The following is a 14,784-nucleotide window of genomic DNA, read 5'->3' as shown; positions in this document are numbered from 1 at the left end:
TTAATGGGGTAGACTTAGTCTTTGATTCTGAAATTGTGAATGATATTTTAAAAACTACTATTGAACCTGGATGCAAGGATAAAATTGCAAATTTCTTTTCCTATGAAGAGCACCCTACTGCTGATAATCATTTTGATGGGGCTAAAATGTTAACTTATTTTAAAAGAAGTTTTTCCTCCCCTGCTGATGCTAAACTGAATGATCTTGCTCCTGTGAATCTAATTGCCTTTTCAATCATTTCAAACCTGCTTGTACCCACTGATGGCCATAGAACTGATGCAAACAAAATGGAGTTGTATCTCTTTTACTGTTTTCGAGAAAAAATTCGTATTGATTTTGGTTTTGTCATGTGCAAGTTTTTACTTCGCTATGCCACTGATTCTCGCAGAAAATTATCTTATGGAAAGTTTCTTCAAAAGATTTTTGAGTTTTACAAAGTTCCAATTCTAGGTGTTTGTCCCAAAGAAGCATCTTCTTATGCCTTTACCAAAGGATATTTTGAAAGGAAAAATCTTGTTTTTAAAGATAATCTGTGGGCTTATAAGGGGGCATCATCTAGTGAACAGAGGTCTAAGATTGCACATGATCCTTCATCTGTTTCACTCACTCCCATTCATCCCAGGAAGTCTGCCACTAAAGCAGCTTCCTCCTCCAATGATGAAGTGATTGAGCTCCTTCGTGAACTCAAACAGCATGTTCTTCTTCTAGAACATGGTCTAATGCTCACCATGTCCTCTGAGCAACAAACAGCCTTCCTAGACAAAAAGAACCTTCTTTTTCCCCTACCCGTGGTTGAGGAAGTTTCCCATGACAAAGAACCACACCCCACTGATCCAAGCTCATCAATTCCAGACCCTGGTTCATCAACTCCTGTGACTCCTCATGGCCCTTCCACATCAGATAAAGGCAAGGCACCAGTTGAAGAGGCTGCTGCAGATGATGAAGAAACTGAAGAGGAGGACCTCTCCCAATATCAGCTCTCTCGAAGAACACCTGGATCCACATAGTTCACCATTTAGGACATTTGCATTTTGTTTATTTCATGTGTTTGTGGTGTTCAACAATGGATATGTAGATGAATTCAACATTTGGTTATGATTATGTTTATGTTTCTTTTGGTACTGTTTGATAGATGTTTCAGTATTTTGAATGATGATTGTGTGGATGTAATGAATTTTGTGGATGATTGTGTGGATGTTTAAGTATTTTTGAATGATGTTTGTGGATGAGATGGATGTGATTGATTGCCCTTTTGTGATGACAAAAAGGGGGAGATGACTGGATTGATTGATGATTGATGATTGATTGATTGATGATTTGATCAAATTTGGATTGGCTGATGGATTGAATTGGTAAAATGTGCTTAATTGTCATATTTTGGATAATTGTTTAATTCGGTTGGGCAGCCAAGTGAGGGGGAGTTTTTCAAAATTTTTTTTATGATTCACTAAGTAAGGGGGAGTTCTTGTCTATTGAGAAAGGGGGAGTTTTTATTGCAATCATCAAATCTCATTTCAAACCTTTGTTTTGTCATCATCAAAAAGGGGGAGAATGTTATTCTTGGTTTTGATGATCACAAAGGACTTTGAAATGTTTATTTAACTCTCTTCAAATATAAGTGTTTTTTGCCTATCAAAGAATCAGGTACGAATATGTCAAGAAATGAAAATCAACCAAAAGAAGAAGCAAAAACAGGACACTCATGTCGGACGTCCTAAGGAATTGGTCGGACGTCCGAAAGGATGAAGATCATTAAGAAGAAGATTCTGTCGGACGCTCGTGAGGAAGCATCGGACGTCCGGATGGATCGGACGTACTCCTCGGACGCACATCGAACGTGTCGGACGTCCTAAAAATTCCACAAAATGTTGATGACTCTCTGCCAAGACTCTGTCGGACGCTCGTAAGGAAGCATTGGACGTCCTGAAGGATCGGACGCATGCTTCGGACGCACATCAATCTCATCGGACGTCCTAAAAATTCCACGAAGATGTGATAACTCTCTGGACGACGTTCGGACACAGAAGCTCGGACGATAAAATACCATGGGACGTCCGAACAACAACTTGACTGATTTTCGGACGATGACTAAGACGTCGGACGTCCGACAGCTCCAACGGCTAGCTGACTCTTCATCTGCCTTCTATCCGTTGGAGGTATTAATGAAGCCCATTTTTGGCTCCCTTTAAATACAAACGATTCTGATTCAGAAGAGGACTTTTGCACACTTTGTTTACAAGATCTCAAGAGATATTTTAGCTAGAAAATAGTCTCCAAAGCTAGATTTGTTCTCCAAGTGGTGTGAATTTCTTGTGAGCTTTTCTCTTGTGGTAGAAAGTTTCATTAGTGTAGCTTTGTTGAGGGTTATCTGAGTGATTGTAAAACTTCTTAGCTTGACTAAGTGAGGCTTAGGGCAAGGAGGAAGTGCTCCCTCCATTGTACATCTAGTTGATCATCTTTCATCAAAGAGAAGTTGCTCAACCTAGTGATTGGTCTTCAAGTTTGAGGAAAGCTTGGTAGACAATCGGTTTGATATTCTATCTTATTCTTTTTGTTTAATAAAACTCTCATTGCTTATCTATACTTGTTTTTCGAATCAATATTGCTCTCTTCTTCTAATCTACTTGATTGATCATTATTAGAAAAGAAGGTAAATTTTATTAAGCAAAAATTGCATAAATTTGATTAAGATTTTAATCAACCGAATTCACCCCCCCTCTTAGGTTGTTCGGTTGAATTTGTTTCTGTTCTAAGTTGTGTTTTGAGGCTAAGATCCTTGCTTGAAAAATGAAAGCTGCTAGCTAGTTTGGCTGCAGAGTTTTCTTAGTAGCTGTCGAGAGTTTTTGCAGAAACAAAGAAAGCTTGGTTCGGTGGTTTGAAGCATTTGCATGTTCTTGCATGAAAATCTTTCGATAATTGCACTTTGACCCTTTAGTTTCTAACTAATGATGCTATGACCCAATCGATTGAATAATTTCCTCAATTTGGTCCTTGGTAGTTTTGATTTTACAACTTCATTGCTTGTTTGTTTCAATTAATTACTATGCTTTGTTTCAATTGCACTTAAGTCATGACTTTAGGGGCTTTATGACCAAGTGAGCTTGTGTTTGCCTATTTTCTTTAATTTTCCCAAATAAATTGGTACCTTGACCATTTCTTTTATTTTGGAGGATAAATAAGTGATTTCACTCCATTTAAGGCATCAACTCAAGGGAGGTATAACTTCTTTTATCTTTTTTGTCTCTCTCCTATGTGATCCAACGTGCTAAGTGAGAATTGCATGTCTACTTTGCTTTCCTTGTTTTTTCCTTAATTCCTTTCATTCATTTCATTTACTTTTGCTTTTATTAAGTTATTCTTTTATGGGGTATGTGTACACCTCTTGGCTTGTAGTAGATAGGGCTTGGAGAGCATTTTTATTCACTTTTCCCCTTCCCCATTTGTTTTAGTTAGCCAATGTAATAGGTTCATTAGCTTGATTGCTTGCTTTTGTTGCTACGTGTTAATTTACTTTATTAGGCTCTTGCATTTAGTCGAGCATGCTAAGTGTTATGTGCTACGTGTTTAAAGGTGATTGGCATGTCTACTTGCTTTCTATAGTCATGGATGAATGTGATGGATGAATGCGTCACAGTGGCTAGTCCAACGCTGGCCATGGTCTTTTCCCTCGAGCTCTCGCAAGTCCAATGCTTGTGAGAGAATTTTAGAAAAGGGCTAGTCCAATGCTAGACCCCAATAGGCCGTCCCCTCTCGTTAGTACATACTTGCATGTCTCACTACATTTCATGCATTTTTCTTAGTTTTCTAGCATTTGGCATGCCCCTCCAACCCTTTCCCCTTCATTTTAGGTTTTTGCATCCTCATGCTAGTTATATGGTACATTTGCTTGAGAGTCCCCTTTAGGTAAGGGAAACGAGCGAGTGTGGCTACAAAATAGCCTTAGCACGCTAGTTCTTCCTTCTAATCAAAGGGAAAATTAAAATCATGAAGTAGAAGTCATTCCCGTACCCGACTTGATGCATTCCTCTAGGATCATGCACCTCCATTTTACCATATCATTTTTTCATCTACATTTTCTCACTAATATTTTTTACTCCACATGCCATGTTCACACACTTTCTCTTCTTTCCCTATCACTTATTTATTTTCTACCTCACAAATTGCACCCAATTGTACTTAGATGCATTTACTACCATTATACCATATTTTGATCCACTTGCACACATACACCTTCATTTTCTCAATTGGCACACATGCACTTTTCTTACATTTGCACACATGTACTTTTCTTACATTTGCACACATGCACTTTTATTACATTTGCACACTTGCACTTACATTTGTATTTTTATTTTATTTTATTTTGCATTCCTCTTACATTTTCACACTTGCACTCATATTTAGGTCTTCATTTGCATTACCCATGACCTCTATGAGAGTTTTCCTTATTGGCCATCACAACTCATGTGATTGGGACCAAAAAGCCTCATAAGAGACATTTTAGATTTAGGATTGCATTTCTTTTCATATCCATTAGTCACATCCAACATGCAACACATATTTTGGGTAGAAGAATTAGGAAAAGTGGGGCTAAGTCACGCAACTAGCTTTGGCTAGGGTAAGGGAGTGCCTTAGGCTTTGCCTTTGCCTTCTCCCTTATCAAATGTGACCCCCGATCACTTTCTTTGGTTACGTAGATCTAAAAGTTCTTTAAAAAGGGTTTGTTTGCTTTTCTTTTCAAAAATCACTTTTTCTTGGGTCACTTGGTACACCCTAACTCTATACCAAGTGGCGACTCCTTTTCTATAAAAACCCTTTTTGAACTTTGTTTGGCCAAACCGTCGCATTTCACAATCCCACGGCCTTTTATTTTCACTTTCGCACACGTTCACATACATATCCCACACACTACTTTCACATACTCAAAAAGTGGGGCGCGACACAATCCAACATATAACAAGCATTTTTGCAGCTATTTGAACAACAAAATTTGAAAATAATTCAAGGGAACAGAGCAGAAAAATTTCGGACAGCCTCCCCTCTTCCTCATCAAGTCTTCTTTCCAATATTCAAGCCACAAATCAAGCCATAAACCACAAGAATGACAACCAAACAAGCAAGAATCCTCAAGTCCGCTACCTAATAGGCCACCTCAAGACATCTACCTAGATATAAAGCAAGAAAACAAGGGTTTCCTCAAGTCATCTAGCCTAGTTTTGGTTAGGGTTTCAAACCTCCTAGCATAACAACCCACAACCACTACTAATTCTTGCATAAAACTAAAAATCAAGGGAAGTGAAATTTATTACCTTTTCAAGGCTTCTTGAACCCTAGGTAGAGCCAAGCTATGCACCACTAATCCACCAAGAACTCACCACAAGATGGAAGCTTCCTTCAAGTTAGATCAACTACTAAAGGTTTTGAGAATTTTGTATCAATCTTGGAGCAAGATTTGTGATTAAAGTTGGAGTCTTTCTTTCCTTGTTTTGGAGCTATAAGGGCCGGCCACTTAGAGAGAAAAAGGAGAGAAGATGAAGCTTGAGTTGTGATGTGAAGGTGAGAAGAAAGCTAGCTTTTTGGTGGGAAAAAGGTCAACTATGAATAATAGCCCAAATAGTGCCATGCACTACTAGTTTCCTTCTTGTTTGCTACACTCAAATACTAATCTTCCAAGGTAGTTTCTCTTGCATCACTAATACTCATCCTTACTAGTCCAAGATAAGTTCTCCAAATCTCCAATTAGTCGTGCCGGTGCGACTTTTGAAAAATTTGACGCGTAAGCGATAAAATTTGATTTAAGTAAAATTCATGCTAAAGTGATAAAATTAAATAACACCAATGCAAATAATTTTAAAATAAGTAAAAATTAAAAATAAAAATACGAGTTCTCACGGTTAGCTCATTCTTTCCAATATGTTTTTCTTAACAGGAATTGAGAACCAGAGTGAAACTGCTGGCAGTTAGGGTGTGACCCTGTTTCTTTGTAGCTTGTTTTGGGTAAACTTTAAATTTGATATTTTGGAAGATTGTAAGACGAACTTTGATTGTATCTTAAGTACATTGGATCGTATTTTATTAGTCGGGTTGTAAGTTGAAGTTAGTTATGTTATAAACTGTGGAATTGTTATTTAAGTAATTTGGAAGTATTTTATTTGATGGTATGAGTGAGTTCTGGCGTGAGTTAGGCAGGCAGCCCGCCGAACCCTTTGGTTTGCCCTAGGGGAAGGTGGGGCTATCACAGGTGGTATCAAAGCCTAGATTTGAATGGTCTAGGTAGAGTTAGAGTTATTAAGATATTTGTGAGTTTTATTAGGATAGAACGAAGTGTTAGGCAGGAGGGACTAAGTGTGTCTGAGCTTTAGAATGTTTAACTATCTAATCTAGTTTATTCTTGTAGGTTATGGATCGACAGGGTGATAGTGAGTATCCTAGGATTCGTCGTCTAGTGATCGGCTATCGTACGGGACCAGGGGGTCCTCGTGTGGCCTATAACCCCATGACTCGAGTTAGGCACCAGTACGATTGTTGGAGGACTCATGCCTACCCTGATCATGTGGTCCTATCACTCTACCATGAGAGAAGGCATCTGACTAGGATCAATAGAGAGTTACGAGAGGAGGTTGATAGACGTTTGGTTGTGGAGGAGGCTCAGACAGCTAGGATTCGCGAGCTCGAGACTGAGGTTCGCACGACCACTAAGTGGTTGACTAGAGTGGTGAGGGTTGCTCGTGATCCAACCAGTGGCATTGTAGCTGAGTGCGAGGAGTTGATTGGAGGAGTACTCGAGGCTAGTCGAGAGGAAGTGGACCCTGCGGTTGGACCTCCTAGTGATGAGGATATGGGAGGAGATCCTATGACCGAGTCTCCTGGGGCTGCAGCTGTGGCTAAGGCGGATCTACCCCAGGATGAGGAGACTACCAGTTCCAAATCTTCGGAGAATTCCATATCTGAGGCGGATTAGGCTAGTAGGGTTAGAAGTAGTGTTTTTGTGTATCCTTTTTTATTTGTGAGAGAAATCGTTAGAGTGGTTCTCAGTGCTGTAAATGCATGCTATCGTAACTATTTTGATTGATATTTCCATGTTTGCTTTTGGTTGTGACTTTCTTATTTCTTTTTTAGAAGCATGCTCATATGATATATTCGTACGCTTTTCTAATATGAATATAAATTATTTCGATTATCTTTAGAGTTTATGTGACGACCCCACCTCCCCCTAGGGCGTACCTAAGGGTTTGGCGGACTGCCTGCCCATCTCTCACCAGGACTGAGTCACAATTCATGAAAATTTATGAATACAACCTCAAAATAAAATGATAATAATTACAAACATCCATATAGATACATTAATGGACCTCCAATGTCCACACGATCTATAAAACAGCCAAAAAGTCGAACTTGCCAAAAATCAAACCAAACAAGTCGGCTAGACACCTTGCAATGCTCACACGAGCAACTAACAAATTTAGATGAAATCGAGGCCTTCCTCAATTCAATCTCTCAAGTTCTCATCCCTGAAAGGAAAACAAATGGCATGGAATAAACTAAAAGCCCAGTGAGGTTCCAAGTAACTAAGAAGGTAAAATACGAGACAAGATAGCATATCCAAATATCGAAAAACAAGTCAACTTCAATGAGATCATAATCCAGTATATAATTAAACAAGTAACCAGATAAAATAGGCAAAAAGGTACAGTAAGGAACATATTCAAGTCAAAGGATATAGGTTGCTCTCAGGAGCAAATCCCACAGTAGCTTGATCAAGGTCCGTTGACTCTCCGTCAACCACAAAAGTATAATGTCCGTAGATCTCCACTTTATGCCAATTTTCGTCTACCAAACATACCCCTTACCGGGTCCGAACACCAAACAGAAACAGAGGTGGTAATACTCGAGTATACCAAATATCAGATGGGTTCTTACTGCCTCATGGTTTGTCAATCTACCTCAACCAAGCCCTTACTGGCTCGATTCGATTAACTACCAATGAGGTTTGAGTTTAGATGTCACAGTAAGGTCGTTGGATACAAGCCTCCAAACGACATCAAATCATGCACAAGTTGTGAGGACCTGAAAAAAAAAATTTCTTATTTTATCGTATATTACTGGCTTATTTAAATATTTATTCACCCGTTTTCTCTGAATAATTTATTTCAACCATTTTAAACCCATTTACATGAAACAATGTCTCACTTACATTTTAAAATGTCCTGTTAGCAAATTTAATTTTTCGGAGGCTCATTTAGTAAAGAATAATAAGTACACGTTTTTCGAGATAAAATTCGATTTGAGAGTGTAATAATCTTGGAGATTTGAGAACTCATATTTCATTCTTAAAATAGTTATTTTTAAGATTAATTACTCTAGTAAGAGTTAGTTATATTATCGTTACATGAATTTCTTTTAATTTTCGCCTTATCGCGTGCGAATCGGAAGTTCGCGTTTTTCACGTCAAATTGACCCAATGGAGATTTAAGAAATTTATACTAGACTACTAAGAGTGAATAATTATAATGTTAAAGGAAGTACAATTGAAGTTTAGTGCACAAGTGAAACAAACCCAAGAGAAAACGAATACGAAACGTGCGCGCGCGAGCACTATTCCTAGTTGACTTTTGTAGGAATTTTGGCCACCAATCACTTAAGCTTCTCAAGGACGCTTCACAAAACACCAAAACACTTCTCTTTTCTTCCTTAGTGCCAGCCGAACTCCACCAAGAAAGAAGGAAGAAAACTTTCCACCATTCTTGCACCAATCTTCCTCCATTTCATCTCAAACCTTGCATCCAACTCACAAACCACTTGGGAATTCACTTAAGCTAGAAGAAAGACTTCATCTTGGCGGTTTTCTTGGAGCTTTTGGTGCCAAAAATTTCTGGTTTCTCTCAAATCTAGGAGGTAACCATCCAACATCATCCAATCTTTCATTCTTGGCTTTAATGGATTTTATCCTTGGCTTTGAAGCCTGTAGCTTCATTATTGTTGTTATTACTTGGATTGGATTGGTTGAAGTGGGCTCTATGAATTCCCACCTTGGTTGTATGGGCTGATATGATGATATAATGCTTGGTTGAGTTGTTTAAGTGTTGTTTAAGATGATTATGGATAGAGAATCGAAGGAAAGATTGAAGGAAATTGCGCAGGAATGCTGGCCGAAATCTGTTCTGTTTTACCTTGTTTATGTTTCAAATTTTTGGTGCTCAAATGATTGTGAAACTGATGTATATATGTTTTATATGGTGTGTAGAAAGTTTCTACCAAAAACATTTGAATTGGTTGAGCAAAACATGAAATTCCGAAATTTAATCAAATCTGGAAACTGTGTTCGGGCAGCTTGAACAGTGTCCCTTTGATCGAACAAATATTTTTTTATAGATGTCAAAATCAAGTGCTGTTTATGTAATTTAAAACTAGACATTTGTAGCTTTCCAACGGTATAAAATGCACCATCTAGTTCGAACTGAGTGATCCGTAGTGATTCACCAAAGTTTCCTGTTCTGTTCAAATGACAGTGGTAAGCTGCATCTTGTTGCTTGAATTCGAACTACCTATGAATTGATTTTTAGAATGACTTGTTCTGATAAAATGTAACCTTATGATTCTAGTTTTCAAAACCACCAACCATTCTCAATTCCAAGTTGTATTGAGTGAGATATGGTACAATTTGTAAACTGCAGCAGAGCTGGAAAACCCTACTTTTTGATGGCCAACTGATTTGGTTGTTTGTTAGATGCTTTGCTTTGAAAATTTTGATGTCAATCAACTATCAATTGTTTTTGAAATGTTTCTTGGACTTTGGTTTCACAAATGAACCAAAATGGTTTCATGGTGCAAAGTGTTTGAAAAGGAAAAGAAAGCAAGAAGACATATTTGCTTTGGAAAATTTCTTGAACTTTGGTAGTTTTGTTAACTACCTTCCCGTATGAGTTTTTGTGTGAAAATTGATAATGAAGCAGTCCTCATATGGAGGATGGTGTTTACTAAATTTGGTGTTATTCTAAGACCATTTCGATACCCAACTGAAGTCCCAAAGTTTGTTTTCAAATCTGGAAAATTTATTGAACTGTCTTCAATTTTGGCCAACTTTGAGCTGCTATATTTTTGCATTCAAAACTCTGAATCTAGTTCCGTTTGTTGTGTTTGAAACCTTGATTGGAATTCTTATTGTGTTACAATTTCAGAGGCTAGTTCACTTTTTGTGAATTTTTCCGAATTTTCAAAATTTGCCAAAAAACATGATTGAAACTGTCTTGTTTACTAGATCAGCTACTTTGAGCTGAAAAATGATTGTCTTCCATTTAGAATCTTTGAAAAGTGTCTTCTAGGAACTTTTAGTACTTTGAACCAAGATTCCAACGGTATAAAAATTTTCAATTTTGGACCTATTGAGTGCAAGTTCTGATTTTCCTAAATTCGATGTGTAAAACTGAATTTTCCAACTTGATGAGAAATGAGTTTTTGGAAACTTTTCTCTACCCTTTGATAATGATTGATCGTTTTAAGCTTTATTTCATGAAGAAAATCAGTTTTTCTTGTGGTAATAAAACCTCACTTTTGAACCTTTATTTTGAGTGGCTAAGGTTCTTTGTTTGAGGTATTGACTAGTCTAAATGAGTGTAACTTCTTTATTGATAAATACATGATTGTGAGTGAGAAATACCTGTTAATTGTTCAGGCGCTCAAGGAGATTTCGAAGGGAATCTTGGTGCGGACACTTAAAGCTTTGTTTGCCTACTTATTTTGAATCGGTGAGTGTCAAGTGCATGTTAAATGCTTATGTGATTGAAATATGAATTGTACAAGTGTTATACATGATACGTAAACTTGTCGAGACGTGTGTGTACTTTATCGCACTCGTTCTCCTTAATTTGACTTATATGTGTATTATACGTGAACATGACTTGTATGTCGAACGGAGTGAATCTCGTCGACTATTATACGTGTACTCGTGCGGGACGCCCAAATCTCATTGGCCAATCTTGCAACTCGAGCCGGCATGGGGTTGGTCAAGAAGTTTGATGAACCATGAGAATATTATAAAACAAAACTTTATCTTTTGAGATCTTGTTCGGCATACTCGTGGAGTATCACCCTTTTCGTGCGTGTTCTTAAAGGAAAAACTTGATCTTTTGGGATCTTGTCGGCATACTCATGGAGTATCACCTTTTTCGTGCGTGTTCTTAAAGGAAAAACTTGATCTTTTGGGATCTTGTTCGACATACTCGTGTAGTATCGCCCTTTTCATGCGTGTTTGGTTACGAATCCGAGAAGATGGAATGGTGGATGGAGGAAGTAGTAAGTGAAGTTTCTACGGATTTAATACCTACCCGGATGACAGAGTGTCATCACGAGGGGGTATCGGATCGAGCCTTGACGAAGCAAGTGAAAATTAGCTCCTGAGAGCTCCCGTATCTTTAACAAGTGTGTTATATTATAAATTGTGAATTACTTGACCTTTCTGGCTTTAAATCTTGTACATATGTTATTGTTACTTGTCACTTGAACTACGTGTTCGCATGTGCATGTTTTATTTTTTTTTCTTGGCCTCACGAGCATCTACTCACCCCGTTAGATTTGTTTTCCTTACAGGAGCTTGAAATGGAAAAAATTTTGAAGATGCTGGCTTGATTACTTTTGATTAGTATTTTGGGTTGTATTTGATTAGCCGACTTCTAGTGATTATACTTTTGGGTAAAGTGATGTACTTTTGAGAACTTGTGTTGTAAGATTGAATATTAATTTAAGGAAACGACTTTCTTTATATTTTCAACTTTTAGTATCGATTGTTACTCTTAAGTTTGAATCGAATTTGTATCGAGTCCTGACGAGAGTTAGGCAGGCGTTCCGCCGATACCCTTTGGTTCGCCTTAGGGAGAAGTGGGGGCGTCACACAAGTAACAGATTCAAATTTATACAGTAACCAGTCAAACAAGGGAAGAGAAACGAGTGTGATAAAGTACATTCTCGTTTCACCCAGAATAAACAGAAGTCACAGTTATTCAAGTCACACTCACCAATCAATGGCAACTCTTCACTTTATTCCTGGCTCGTACTTTTGAGCTCACTCGAGTCCTGTGTTCATATATATATCAAAAGACTTGCAATATCGAGCCAAAATACATGAAGAAATTAAGGTTTCTAAGATTTTATTTCCTTTCACTTAAACCTCAATTCCACTCATAAACCATACCCAAAATGATTGACCAACTCCAAACTTAAAGTGGGAAATGAAAGTAAAACGGTTCTAAGAAAACAGAATTTCTCAGCTTTGCGCAACACTATTTAAAAAATCATATCTTAAGCTTCTTAAGTCAAAATTGATAAACTTTATATCATCAGAAAATAGATTCAAAGAGTTATAATTTCTCAGAAGACAGATTTATAAGATTTTGTCCATAAGTCAGTCAAATTTGAGCCTCAAGTTGCTGCTTCATCCAGTAAAAGACAGAACAGGTATGCAATTTCAGTCAATTTTGAAAAAGTATAGATATTCATAGGAATTGAGAAAAAGGCTAAATTTTCCATGGTTGATAATATTCTGACTCTAGTTTCAAACGCAACAAACAAAACTAAATTCTGACTTTTCTACAACAAGATATAGCAAATTTCCTAAGGCTGCCCAAGGTTCCCTGTGGGCAAATTTTCAGCAGCACCTCCTTTGTGTTTACTAATTTTTTCCAACCAATTCAAGGCTTCATTCTTACCACAAAATAGGCTCAACTCAAGCATATACATACCAAGCCAACAACTCACTAAAGCAAGCATATATATAGCATATAACCATTACCTATTCAAACTAGAAAATGAAACCCTAAGCTGAATTTCATAATCACAAGTTGGAATTTTCTTTAGGCAAGTCAAACTGGCATGTAAAAGCTAGATATTTCACATAGCAAAGCTACCAAATCATGGCCAATGCTTAAGCATCATATGTGGGCAGAAATTTACCAATAAAAACTGAAAATTTCTATAACACCACTTCAAATCATGAAATTTCTCATAAAACTACCACTTTTGCAACCCAAAACCACTAGTATGGTGGTATTAAAAGCAAAAGAGGGATTTCTTGGCAAACTTACCTTGTAACCTCAAGAAAGATGGCAACTTAATGCTTCTTCCTTCAAAATCACTCCACCAACAGCTTTAATCTTCCTTAGTGAGCAACTCTTATGGAGTGGTTTGCAAAGTTGATGGCTAAATCTCAAGATTCAAGCAAGAATTGAGGTGGAAGATGAAGTGCTCTCTCTCTTGTTTTTCCTCTCACAATTTTCGGCCAAGAGGTGCAAAAATGAAGACAATTTGTGGTCAAATGTGGTTTTAGTAAAGTTAAGAAGACTTGGTCAAAGTCCAACATCCAACGGTTTCACAACAGTTGGCTCTTTTAGGGTTTGATCTCATCTCTTTGTCTTCCAAAGGTTAATCTATCTACCTAACCTCTAATTATTCCTTAGCACCTTATAATAACATCCCCTTATGCAAAACTCCACCTAGTCATCAAAATTTTACCGCACTTACCGCATTAGTGGGCCCCACGTCCATAATGCACTTCAAATTTAACATGTACTAACTTATACCACGAAAATGATTTAAAAACTTGATTTAGTTATAAAAATATCTAGGAAATGAAGGCAATAATTTAAAGTAAAGAAAATGCATTCAAAGAAATAAAATGAAATACAACCTAATTTTTCGGGTCCTCACACTCTCTCCCCCTTAACAGAATTTCGTCCTTGAAATTCTCTTCTTTGCTCACAAAACTTGATTCTACAGTGTTTTCTTCTATTTCTCAAGAGTTTCTCCTCATTCATTCCATTACCACAATCTATCTAGAGAGAACATCTTACTAATGTAATAGCTAAATTAATATGCTAAGAAAGGTCAATAAAGGTATCAAAAAGTGAAAGTAACACAACTTCAGTTTTGATGAAAAGTAGATTTGAAACTTGGTTACTACTCTTACTAGTTCTTAACCTTATCCACTGTATGTTGACAAATCGTCTACAACGTAAGACACCTCTCATTTTTACAGTTGTACCACTAGATCCGAATCACCTTCTCTAATCAAAATTTCTTCCTTTCGAACCATAAACAAAGAATTCTCACTTAATTTCAAGACTAAACTATAGTCAAAGATTCATGGATAAGGATCCAATACTGCCTAACCACCATCATTCAATATCACTCATTAAACAGCAGGTACCAAGTCCACTGTTTCTAACGAAAATACAGCTTACTACATAAAAATTTCACCACACATAGTCCAATGATTACAACTAATTCAGGTAAAACCTCACTAATGGCTAACTATGATTAGGAATGTCTTGAGATGCTATTCGACTAGGCAGTTGTACTAATTCAAATTTATTCCACATCTCTTCCGGAATCCCTTCGTATTTCTTTTTTGTTTTCAACTCTATGTTCTAGTACAGTAGTTCAATTTTCTCCAGTATTCTTGTCTCCATCGTCCTTCCCAGTGCTCAACTAATCCCTTTTGGAACTCTACTTCCTTTCGAATAATCTCTATTTTCTTATGCAGATCAATCACATTTGTCATCTCGCCGATTCACTTAACTCGATGATAGCTTGCCAGGCAAATCCAAGGAGCAGGATAAGTAACTACTTACAATTGGAAACCCTAGCCCTATAACTTTTACGTTCATTCACTTCCAATCCAACCACGAGAGATTAAACTTAGCTATTCTCAAACGAAATAGACAAGAAAGTAGAATACGGGTAGGGCAATACCTCAAAATGCTATGCCACTTATTCTTATTCCAAGATTTTAAC

The sequence above is a fragment of the Coffea arabica genome, chromosome 5e (assembly GCF_036785885.1).
Source record: "Coffea arabica cultivar ET-39 chromosome 5e, Coffea Arabica ET-39 HiFi, whole genome shotgun sequence".
In the NCBI taxonomy this organism is placed as follows: Eukaryota; Viridiplantae; Streptophyta; class Magnoliopsida; order Gentianales; family Rubiaceae; genus Coffea; species Coffea arabica.
The sequence above is the reverse complement of the archived record's forward strand: the minus strand, read 5'-3'. Positions refer to the sequence as shown.